The sequence below is a fragment of the Pyxicephalus adspersus genome, chromosome 2 (assembly GCF_032062135.1).
Source record: "Pyxicephalus adspersus chromosome 2, UCB_Pads_2.0, whole genome shotgun sequence".
NCBI classification, from domain to species: Eukaryota; Metazoa; Chordata; class Amphibia; order Anura; family Pyxicephalidae; genus Pyxicephalus; species Pyxicephalus adspersus.
This window is the reverse complement of record NC_092859.1, coordinates 98,587,263-98,598,545: the sequence shown is the minus strand read 5'-3', so window position 1 is coordinate 98,598,545 and position 11,283 is coordinate 98,587,263. Positions and strand designations below refer to the sequence as shown.

Sequence of the window (11,283 nt, the reverse complement as noted above, 5' to 3'; positions counted from 1 at the left end):
ACATACATGCAAATATAGCTCTGACATATACCACAGCGCTGTACAAAGATGACAGGTGCACTCACATGAGTCTGCAAGTTTGGTTGAAATGTCCCCATGCATTTTTGAGTGATGGTGGAACATACACACATACATCCAATTTTATATATATATGTATGGATCAGAAGACAAGCTTTAGTCTGCCCATCCTAAGGGCTCATTCACATCTTCACAATTCAAAATGGACAGGGTGACAGCACAGCAGAAAATCCTACAAAATGGACATTCTGAATTGTATAAAACACAGATGAGCACAATGTACAGAGGTGTCATGACATATTGCAGGACACACACGTGTATGGGATGTGTATCAGGTGTGCATCGTGTTGGGTGCCATTGGGGGGCCCCATGTGCTGGCTGTCATGGAGCACCCAGCATCCCATAATAATAATACATGAGATCACCCTGGTAACACAGCCACCATTTGTGTACATGGTAACCCAGGTGGAGGACATCACAGGGCTGCCACTAAGACGTTTATGTGGTGACTGAACACAGAATAACACATAGCAGTAAAAGAGGGTGACATGACATTTTCATACAAGAAAGTAATGACGGCCCCTGAATACATGGAGGTGTGCGAATGGAAGATGCAGTGTGATACCTCTGAACGAACACACAGTACTATGGGGACCGCGGGCAGGTGCCGGGCACACACATATTAAACTTCCCGCTCCTCTTCCAGCAGCGGAATCGTATCTCTGGCGCTCTCCAATCTACAACGGCAGCACCATACACTTCCGGCATCTGACATCTTCTCAGCGCTACCACACATTGGGCATTCCAGGTCAGCTGGGCCCTGGTCATGTGATCACTCGGCGGGCGGGGCCTGGAGCAGCGCGAACACAGGGTAGATGTGAGTGCAGGGCTGTGAGAGGGGTTTACTGGGGGGCGGCAGTTATAAGGTGCAGAGGTGTAGTTTTCAAGGTTTTAAAGTGAGTTCTTAGACACTACTCTTTATTCCCCCATCATTAGTGGTTTTAGGATCGGGTGTAGCGGAGATTAAGGCACAGTTCACATGAATTGCTTCTCAAGCAATAAAATGCAGAGTTTAGGAACAAACATTAGAAATGAATATTCATTCCAATGGGCTAGTACACATAGGCAGTGTTGAGAATTGTGTTTGTGGGCTGCAAAGTTACCAGAAGTCTGTTTTTTTTTTTTGTTATTATTATTATTACACGGTATTTATATAGCACCGTCATATTACGCAGCGTTGCACAAAGCCCATAGTCATGTCACTAGCTGTCCCTCTAAGGAGCTGACAGTCTAAAGTCTCTACCCTAGTCCATATGTTATGTCTTTATGCATGTTAATCTTTAGTACAGCCTAAGGTCACTTTTGGGGCAATGCCAATAAACCTAACTGCAAGATTTTGGGATATGGGAGGAAACTGAAGTACCTGGAGGAAACCCACGCAAGCGGGGAGAACCTGCAAACTCCATGCAGATATTGTCTTGGCTGAGATTCCAACCTGGGATCTAGCACTGCAAAAGCAAGAGCACTAACCTTTGAGCCACCGTTCATGTTCATGCCCATATGAATATTATTCTTTATTTATAAAGCACCAATATATTACACAGTGCTGTACAATACATAGTAGTTACAACTGACAAACCTGTATAACATTATTTGAACCACAAGAGAGAGGACCCTGCCCATAAGATAGGGAGGGGGGGAGGGGCAAGCACTAGAAAAGTCCTGGAACTCAGCATGTGATGAGGTTATGGGTAAGGAAGTCATTAGTAGTTTGTTGGAGGGGCAGAGGAAAAAAAAAGTAGACATAACAACAGTTGTGAGTTTTGAAAGCAAAGCACAGGAGCTTGAATTTGATTCTAAGGTGAAATGGAAGCTAGTGAAGAGATCTGCAAAGAGATGCAGCAGAAGAGGCGCCGAGGGAAGGATGGATGAGTCTGGATGCAGCATTCATAATAGATTGTAGAGGAGAGAGTCAGATTATTGGAGTACCAGAGAGAAGGAAGTTACAGTAGTCCAGACGAGAGATGAAATAAGTGTACAAGGAGTTTGGTGGTCTCTGGGGATAAGTAGGGGCAGATTTTGGAGATGTTGTGACAGGACCTGGAGATGTTCTGAATATGGGAGTGAAAGAGAGGGCAGAATCAAAAGTGACACATGCCTGTGTAGTTGACCACTACTGGAGTCCATTTTTTACAATTTGTCCAAAAACATGCTCAAGTAGCTTGCTGGAGGTCATGTTTTTGTAGGGCTCCGGCAGTCTTCCTCACACAAGGGGCAGATACTGTATCTGCTGCTGAGTTGTAGCCCTTCTACTGCTCTGTCTAGCTCTTCATGTGTGAAGACCCCTTGCCGATGCTCATCAATGCCCATCTTTGGGGATTCGCTGTTGCTCCTGTCCACCTGTAGTTTTGTTTTTATTTGCACTAAAGCAGGTGAAATTGATTTTCAGTCTCTTATACCTCCTAACTGGACACACTTATTTTGTGCTGATTGAGTGTTCCCATCATTTTTTTTTTTTTGAGCAGAGTATATACTCATAGAACTGGCCCTTTAGCTGCACATCAGTATACACATCCATTAAGTTTGACAGCAGCATGGGAGGTTGATCATAACCTACAAGCAAAATAGTAAGTTCAAGCTTTCTTCATCCTGTACTTTCACAGTGCCAAACATTGGCAGGAAAGTATTCATGCAAAACAGTTTCTAATGCTAGACCTGGAAGTTCCAATGTTTTCCTTTACCAGGAGGTTAGATTTGTAGAAAGGTCCAAAGATCTACTAATGGAAGAAACAATACACTTAAACAAAGCTCCATGAAATTTGTGTATCCTAACATTTGCATTCTAGTTTCAGCTCTTTTTTTGCAATGTACCTCTAGGGTATCGTTTGGCATCCCCATTGTGGGATACTTAGATGACCACTTGTTGAGAGAACAGTTGGCATGGGTTAAGCTAATGTTGGTTAGTGCGTGCTGCTAGGGCTAGGTAAGGTCAGTTGTGTATGTGAACAAGCATAAACAAAGCATTAGCAATCCTAAAGACAAGTGCTACTCCTAAAATTACTGTATATACTCAAGTATAAGTCAATCCGAGTATAAGGCAAGGTACCTATTTTTACCTTGGAAAACAGGAAAAATTGATTGACTCGAGTATAGAGTGCGACTAGAGAATACTGCTTTTTGCCTGGAAAATCCACCCGGAGTCACACTCGGGAATACCGCTAGGGGGGGGGGGGTTAAAGACACATCCAGGGACTGCAATACCGATGTAAGCCCACCAAGAATAACGGGCAAAGAAGACTTTGCCAATTTTTTTATGTCATCAGATGTGTGGGCTTTGAACATATCCCAAACTAGGAATGATGATTTTTTCCTTAAGACTGCTCCTGGTTGTCCGTTCCAAATTTCTTCCAGCCATTTTTTTTGTTCCGTCATCATTCCTCCAGCCTTTATTATGTACGCGCACTGTAATTCGTAGTGACATGACAGAACAATTGCAAAATGTTTTTTTTCATTTCCTGCGGTTCTGAGGAAAATAAATTTGTTTCCTAAACTTGCCACAGTTCTGTTGCTTTGAAGATCAAAAGTCATAGGCGTTTCATCCATATTCCCAATATCATAATTATGAATCTTTCTGTTTTATGATGGATGATTGGAATTACATCACTTTTTCCTCAAAGTTTTGCGGCAACTTTTGTGAAATCTTTGTTTTTTTTCTTGCAAACATAGGCCAAATCTATTTATGAAGTGGAGTACACTATCCTGCTGACGCTATCCTGCAGGAAAAATTTTTCAATGCCCGGTACTTTTTGTATTTGTCATCTATAGCCATTTAAAGGGCGCGTAAGCTAATTCCGGTGCGTTACGCAATAACCATTTTGATGACATTCAACAACCCATTTATGCAACTCAGTCTCTAGAGCCCCATAAAAAGCCGTTAAACCACGTCAAGCTTTTTTAGCCGTTGGAATCTTTTCCAAGTCAGCCTTCATTTTCGGCCAATCCCTCACTTGTTTTACGTTAACACAAAATTCCCTACTTGCAATACTGTTAATGATCTCTTCTACTCTTGACACAACCTTGAGTTTGAAACCAGCTTCGTATGACCTGCATTTTTGTTTTGGTCCAGGATTAGCGGTACCAGTAGCCTTTTCTAACTGGATAAAAAAAGAAGACTTAAAAAAAAAAAAAAATACAGTTCCAGATCAACAACAGCCATAATAAGGTAAACGCCGCCGTCACACTATAGCACTGATATATTACGTAACACTGTCCAAAGTCCATAATCATGTGACTAGCTGTCACTCAAATAGGCTCGCAATCGAATGTCCCTACCATAGTCATATGTCTTTAATACACTCCAAGGTCAATTTTAGGGGGAAGCCAAAAAACCCAACTGTATGATTTTTGCAAACATGGGGAGAACCTTTTAATCTAATGCAGATAGTGTCCTGGCCTAGTGCTTCAAAAGCCAGAGAGCTAACCTCTGAGCCACCATGCACACTGCAACCCATGGCCTGTGCAAACATAGCCTAACTTTTCTGCATGGCATTAGGCAAATCACTTGCTGACTATTTGTCTCTATTAGGCTGTCTGTTACATTACACACAGTGCCCCTCTCTTTGGATTATTGTGTTTCTAATGCTTTATCATTTTTTATGCTTTTCACACACACCAAATAGACGTCACACTGTTGGAGGTCCTGGGCTAAAGAGCGCTATTAGCAGCATGCAGCACAGACTGTCTGTACCAGCAATCCTCCTTAGGACGGGCAGAAGAAGCCCCCCCCTTCAAGCAAAGGCTTCCAGGCAAGGTATTTCAGCCCTGTCACAGCACTGGGTCACCATCCTGGGGAGCCTGACTGGAGTATAAGTGGACAGTGAATTTTGCAGCACATTCTTGGTGCTTAAAAAGTCGGCCTATACTCGGGTATATAAAGTAAGAGGAAAAAACACACACTAGTTTGTTTTTTAGCTTTTTTAATAGAAAAAGATATCATTTTAAAGCCAACATGGGTGTGATTTTACAATCTAATTGAATTTGTTGATAATCTGCTTCATCCAAAGCAAGGAAAAATTTTCCTCAACTTGTTTAGACTTCTTGTTTACAAAACATTGCCGATAATTATACATTCTTCAACAATTACCAGTCTTCTATTTTGCTAAATGAAAAGAATGAAGACTTGTTAACATATATATACACATTGAGGTACAGTGATAAATTCCAAATTTACATTTTACATAAGGTGCACACCAAAAAAAATCAATGAATAAAAAATGTATTTGAATTTGTATTTAGTCCTTTGCTGATAGCAATGGAAAAGGCCACTGCCAACAAAGCAATGGAAGACATATGAAGGTCTAGACTCTAGTAGCAGAGGTTAAGATTCCACACTGCAGTCACTAGAGCAGTGTGAACTAAAGATAGATCAGCACAGCCTACCCTCCCGTGTCTAGTACCAGACATGTTTCAACTTTATGGAGAATAGACAAGTAGCTCAAGATACAAAACAATGCCTTGGCAACTCATGGAACCCAAACAGCTGGTAGCAGAGGATTCTTCTATATTAGAGGTAAGCAGATCACTTGGCTCTTGCAATAGCAAGGAGAGTAAATGTGCTATATTCCAACCACAGGCTGACATTGTTTTATCCCATAGCGTTAACCCTTTCAGTGTCAAAATCCAGTGATAATGAAATATTCAAAAGCAGCCAGTGACCTAATTTTACAAAGTAGCTTCTCATGCTAAGCTGCACTGACCTACTTCAATTAATTAGTCTTCAGAGACAGGGATCTACACCTGAGAACTCTACAGCTAACTAGTACCCAATTAGGTTAAGGTCAACACCTTTATAGGGAAGCCTTTGTCTGGTGAACAGTTACAGGCTAACCTTGCAATGTCCAGTCTAGCAGAGTAGCTTACAGCTGTCTGGTTAACTGCAATAGGCAGGACCAGCTCCCTCAAAAATGTAATAATCTTAAATATGGAAAAAGAATGCTAGCAAACAAATTAGTTATTCATATGGCTGTTCATCCACCTAGGACACTACAAGTAGGAGGGGTTATACAGGGCTGGCCTACAATTCTATTTTTTATTTGCCAGTGTCTAATTCACCTGTTTATGGAAGTATAACCTGAAGGTAAAATAAAATAAAATAAAAAAAAAAAAAAAAAAACATTGTATTCCTCAATATTGTTTTTTTTTCATATGACTATATAAAAAAATTTAAGTTGGATGTACTAAAACAAACATTCAAAATATAGCATTCCCAAAAAGTATTTCAAACAATCCTAAATTTCCACCTGTGCTCCTGGTCTGAACACCTGGCAAAGCAATAATCCTATACCGGAAATGTAGATGTTACAGGAATCAACACTTTAACCTACTACTCTGACACACATGTAACAGTATTGTCCATAGTTTAAAACTGGAGTACCTTCAATTAGGTTTGCTTTTCTCTAAATCATATATAAATAAAAACAGATTTGCTAGCATATTACATTAGCTGATCATATTCCATTAAATTCAAGCTGGTTTTAGACAAACATTTGTTAGCTTCACATTGGTAAATAGATGCACTCGCTGAACTGCTGTTGGTTCCTTTCAAATCCTATCAGTTCACTGGGAAAGTCTCTCCAAGCTCCTTTCCCCTCACTTGTTTAATCACTTGATCAGCGGTCGCCAACCGGAGAAAATTTTGGGGGTCCAGGGCTCTGGTCGGTGCTTCCCCGAGCGGGGTCAGGAGAAGGACCCCGCTGGGGGGACGCACCGGCCAGAGCTGTGGACTGCGTACCCCGAGCAGTTCCCGGGCGCAGGGAAGTGGAGCGGGCTGTGTCCCTGCACACAACCCGCCCACTCTTCCATTGCAGGCTCAGATCTGACGTCACTCTGGGGGAGGTTCCCCCTCTCTGCATTTGAACCACCTCTGAAAGCAATTCGTTAACTCGAGACCAGTAACTTTTATTATTAGGACAGAACCAGAAGATGTGCTCCAGGGTGCCTCGAGGGTCCCTGCAACGCCAACAGTTAGGATCAGTACCCGGGAATAGCCGCTGTATGGTACCATCTGAAAATTATTTTATACAGGTTTTCTTTATATAATGTACAAATGGAGCTTTTATTAGCAGCCTCCCAAATCTCCTGCCAAATCCAGGGTCCGCCCCAACACCTCCTCCCATTTTAGCATATATTTGAACTTGCCTGAGGTTTCACGAACTGACATGGTAAGAGGTGGTATATAGAGGAGACAACGCCCTTAAAATACGGGCTTTCCTCGCATAATCTCGAAAAAAAGGTCATGTTCTGGAACGTAGCAGAGGGTTGGAGGGCTAGGACAAAGTGCATAATTTGTAGGTAAGCATAAAAGGAAGTACAAGGGAGGTCAACCTTATCACAAAGCACTTCAAAAGGTAAGTAAACATTTCTCCACAGGGTGTAACAGATATCCGATTTGAAAAAGACCTCTCCCCCCCCCCTTCATGGCCCCGACATGACCCCTGACAAACTATCCGGGATTTGTGGGGTCCTAATGACCGACGTTAGCCTTAAGGCCTTTAAAGAAAGGCCATAACTACCCTTGCAAGACCTCCATAGGTTCCTTGTAAAAACCATGGATGTAAGAAGGGCATTGTCATTCAGAGACAGAGATAAACTTCAGAACATTACGTTAGGGTGTGCAGGAGCGATCTAACTTTCCTCCAAGTCCCTACAAACACTGGAGGGATGGGGTGATGTACACATCCGAAAATACCGTAAATGAGCTGCTAGATAGTACTTGTACAGGTCAGGAGCCCCATATGCCCCAGTTCTCTAGGCGTGCAAACAATGTGTTTGGCAAGTCTGTCTCTTATATGCCCAGATAAACTTCAAGAAATTAGACTGCAATTTCTTTAGTACTCCAGATGGTACACAAACTGGCAGGGTCTCAAAAAACATTTGGGGAGGAGCAACATCTTTAAGGCAGCTATCCGCCCAGCAGAGACAAGGGGTAGTTTTTCCATTTAATTGAGAGACTGAAGCTCTCGGATCAATGGTGGGATATTGTGGGAGTATAACTGAATATACATAGGGGTGATCTGAACCCCCAAGTATCGAAGGGCTAGGTCCCTCCACGCAACAGAGTAGGAGGACCACAAAGCCGACATATGGGGACATATAAAAAGATAAGGCCTCTCATTTTGATGCATTAACTTTGTATCCGGATACCTCACCATAAGTGCATAGTTCTCTCCACAAATTCGGAGGTGATGTGGTCGGCTGAGTTAAAAGTCAAGAGAACATCATCTGCATACAACGATATTTTAAAGGATTTTCCTTTATTAGGTACTCCCCTAATGCCGGGGTTGGATCTGATGTAGGCTGCCAGGGGTTCAATACATATGGCAAAGAGAGGGGGCGTAAAGGGCACCCCTTGTTTGGTATCATTTCTAATAGAATGATGAAGAGGAGGCGTGGGGTAGTTGAACTGAGGCTGAGGGGGATTAATGAAGCGACCCACAAAGGGTCCACAAAAACCCAGTTTGCGTAGAGAACATGAATGGCCAACTAAGGCGGTCAAATGCTTTTTCAGCGTCAAGGCTAGGCACTACTGATGGTGTTTTCCTCTTATTAATAATGTCAATATTAGTAACAACCCTTCTAGTATTGTCACTAGCGTGACGAAAAGGTATGAAACCTGATCACAATGGATGAGAGAGGGGAGGAAATTTGATAGCCGGGTAGCCAGTATTTTTGTGAAGATCTTCAGGTCTGAGTTTAAAAGTGCTATGGGCCTATAACTTGAACAATCCATTGGGTATTTGCCCTGCTTAGGTACTACAGTGATGTGGGTAGCCAGCAAGGACAGAGGAATGGGCTTACCTTTCAAAAACTTGTTAAGACCAGAAGATGTGGCAGAAGTTCTGGCAAAAAAGTTTTATAATACAGGTAAGGCAACCCATCCGGACCCGGATCTTTAGCAGAAGGCAGATGTCCAATCGTTTTAGAAATTTCAGCTTCAGTGAAAGGGCTATTAAGCTATTCCAGGTTGAGTTTTGGTAAGTCTCTACCAGCTAGATACGAGTCAAGTTTCAGTTGCAAATCACCCCCAAGAGAACTTTGTGTTTGGTGTACTGTTTGATAAAGATTTGTATAATAAGTCTCAAATTGTGAGGCAATATGAGAAGGGTCATATCTCACCACCCCACTCTCATCCCTAATAGCCACTAGAGAGACATTATTCTGCAGGTCCCTCAATTTGTGAGCCAATAGTGTGTCAGCTTTGTTGCCCTTGTAATAGAAAAGTTAACGGGTTCTCTGCATCATCCAACTAACTTCCTTAATTCCAGGGCCCACAGTTTAGACCGAAGGGCAGTCAATTCTCGTAGAAGGCCCAGAGACAGTTTCCACAGTGCGTAAAGCGTGCATAGTAACAGAGCGCTGTAAATTAGAGTCCCGCTTAAGCCGGGAGCTCAAAAAAATACAGTGCCCCCTAAAGGTCTTATGGGCCTCCCAAAGTGTAGATGTATGCACCACTAAACCCTTATTGTCCTGAAAATAATTCCCACAATCCCAGTTAGCACTGATTTGGTACCTTCATTTTTGAGCAAAAAATCGTTTAATCTCCAGTGGCAGACTCTAGCAGTGGCAGGGGAGAAAACAATATCTAGTGCAATAGGGGCATGATCTGATCAGGTTGGGGGGGGGGGTGTTAACTCAGAGGACACACTGTCACGCAGCAGATTAGTGAAGATATAATCTATTAGGGGAGTAAAAAGAAAACTGCTTCCCAGTGGGATGATGAATCCACCAGTTATCATAAAGCTGGTGCCTGCGAATCAACCGTAAAAGCTCTAGAATGCTGCATTAATTGCGAGTGAGGGTGGCATCATGGAGAGTAAGCCTATCCTGTGTCGGGGAAACCATTAAATTAAAGTCCCTGCCAACTACCAAAAAGGTATGCAGTGTTCTCCCACACACAGCAGCCTGAGATCTGTGCATCCGAGGATGAGAGCTGCCGAGAGCTGGGCGGGGTATTCAAATCAGCCGGGCGGAGCAACCGGCTAAAAGCCTCTGGGGAGAACTATGGTATGTTCAAATGATAGTGTTTTAGAGAGGATTTGAGTTTGGCCCACCTTTTGGGCATATAGGTTACATAAAGTGATAGATATACCCTGTAGGGTTCCATGTAAAACGAGGAATCTGCCTTCTGGATCTACAATCGAACGGGACAATGAGAACTTTTGGAAGGTTTCAAAAGGATAGCAACACCAGACCTTTTTTATAGTGAATTAGCCATGTACACCTGAGAGTAAAGTTTAGAGGCAAAGTTAAAGGAGCCTGAACTGTCAAAATGTGTGTCTCTTGCAGGAAGACGACCTCAGGAGAAAGACTCTTGGATTCTCTAAAGGCCAGCTTCTGCTTCCTGTTGGAGTTCAGACCCTTTAAAGAACAATATTTTAGCAGCCATAGTAGATATGGAGGAGTCCAAAGGCAGCAGCTTTCCTCTTCAGCAAGATAGGACAATCAGATGTGGGTGGCCTAAGAGTAGCATTAGCCCAGGTATAGTCAAGCAATGTGTCACACTTCCAACGGAAACCAGGATTAGAGCAGGAATGCTCAAAAGGGAAAGAAAAGGGCACCAAAGAAAAGTAACTAGTGAATGTTAAGTCAAACATCGTCAACCAGAGGAGGTCTGACACCTGCCGGACCCTGTCCCCCCATACGGGGAGTCTGGGAACAAAACCACCTGGTGGGTGGACATATCCTCCTGGAAGGGCAAAAGGCCCAGAGGGCCACAACAGAGGAGCAATTAAGCCAGAAGCAAGTCATCATTATCTCAACAGTCAGCATTGACCACTTGAGGCGTTACAGCACCTGGAAAAGCCCCCCTGGGGCAGCTAGATAAATGGGGAACATAGCAATATATCTAAATTACTATCTAGAATAGCAGCTGTTTAGTGACAGCCAGAGAAACAGCACTGGGGTAGATTCAAAAAAAGTCTACACAGTCTAGATATCAGTTGTCCAGTGATAGCTGAAAAACAGCATTAAGGCAAATGTAGAACAGTGCACAGTCAAAATCACCTTTCAAGTGTAAAACAGTATAGTCTTCCCCCCCGGAAAAAAAAGTGCATGGTCAAAATAACATTTCAAGCATGAACCTATACTAGCGTCTCGGTCTAGTGGGGATGGAGGGTCCAGTGGAGGACGTGCCAGGCGTCGCTTGGATGTCACTGCCTTCTATGGGGGAAGAGCATGGGCGAGGGGGAGCCTCAGGTTCCCATCCGG

General features: G+C 43.0%; 1 protein-coding gene across 1 annotated transcript in view; it reads right to left on the bottom strand.

Annotated features, from left to right (window-relative positions):
- The window catches only part of TUBGCP6 (tubulin gamma complex component 6), a gene marked incomplete at its 3' end in the record, with an annotated part of 20,473 nt that extends 19,681 nt beyond the window's left edge, over positions 1-792 (bottom strand). The window contains 1 exon segment of the mRNA XM_072401599.1: positions 644-792.
- Between the last annotated feature and the right edge of the window lie 10,491 nt (positions 793-11,283).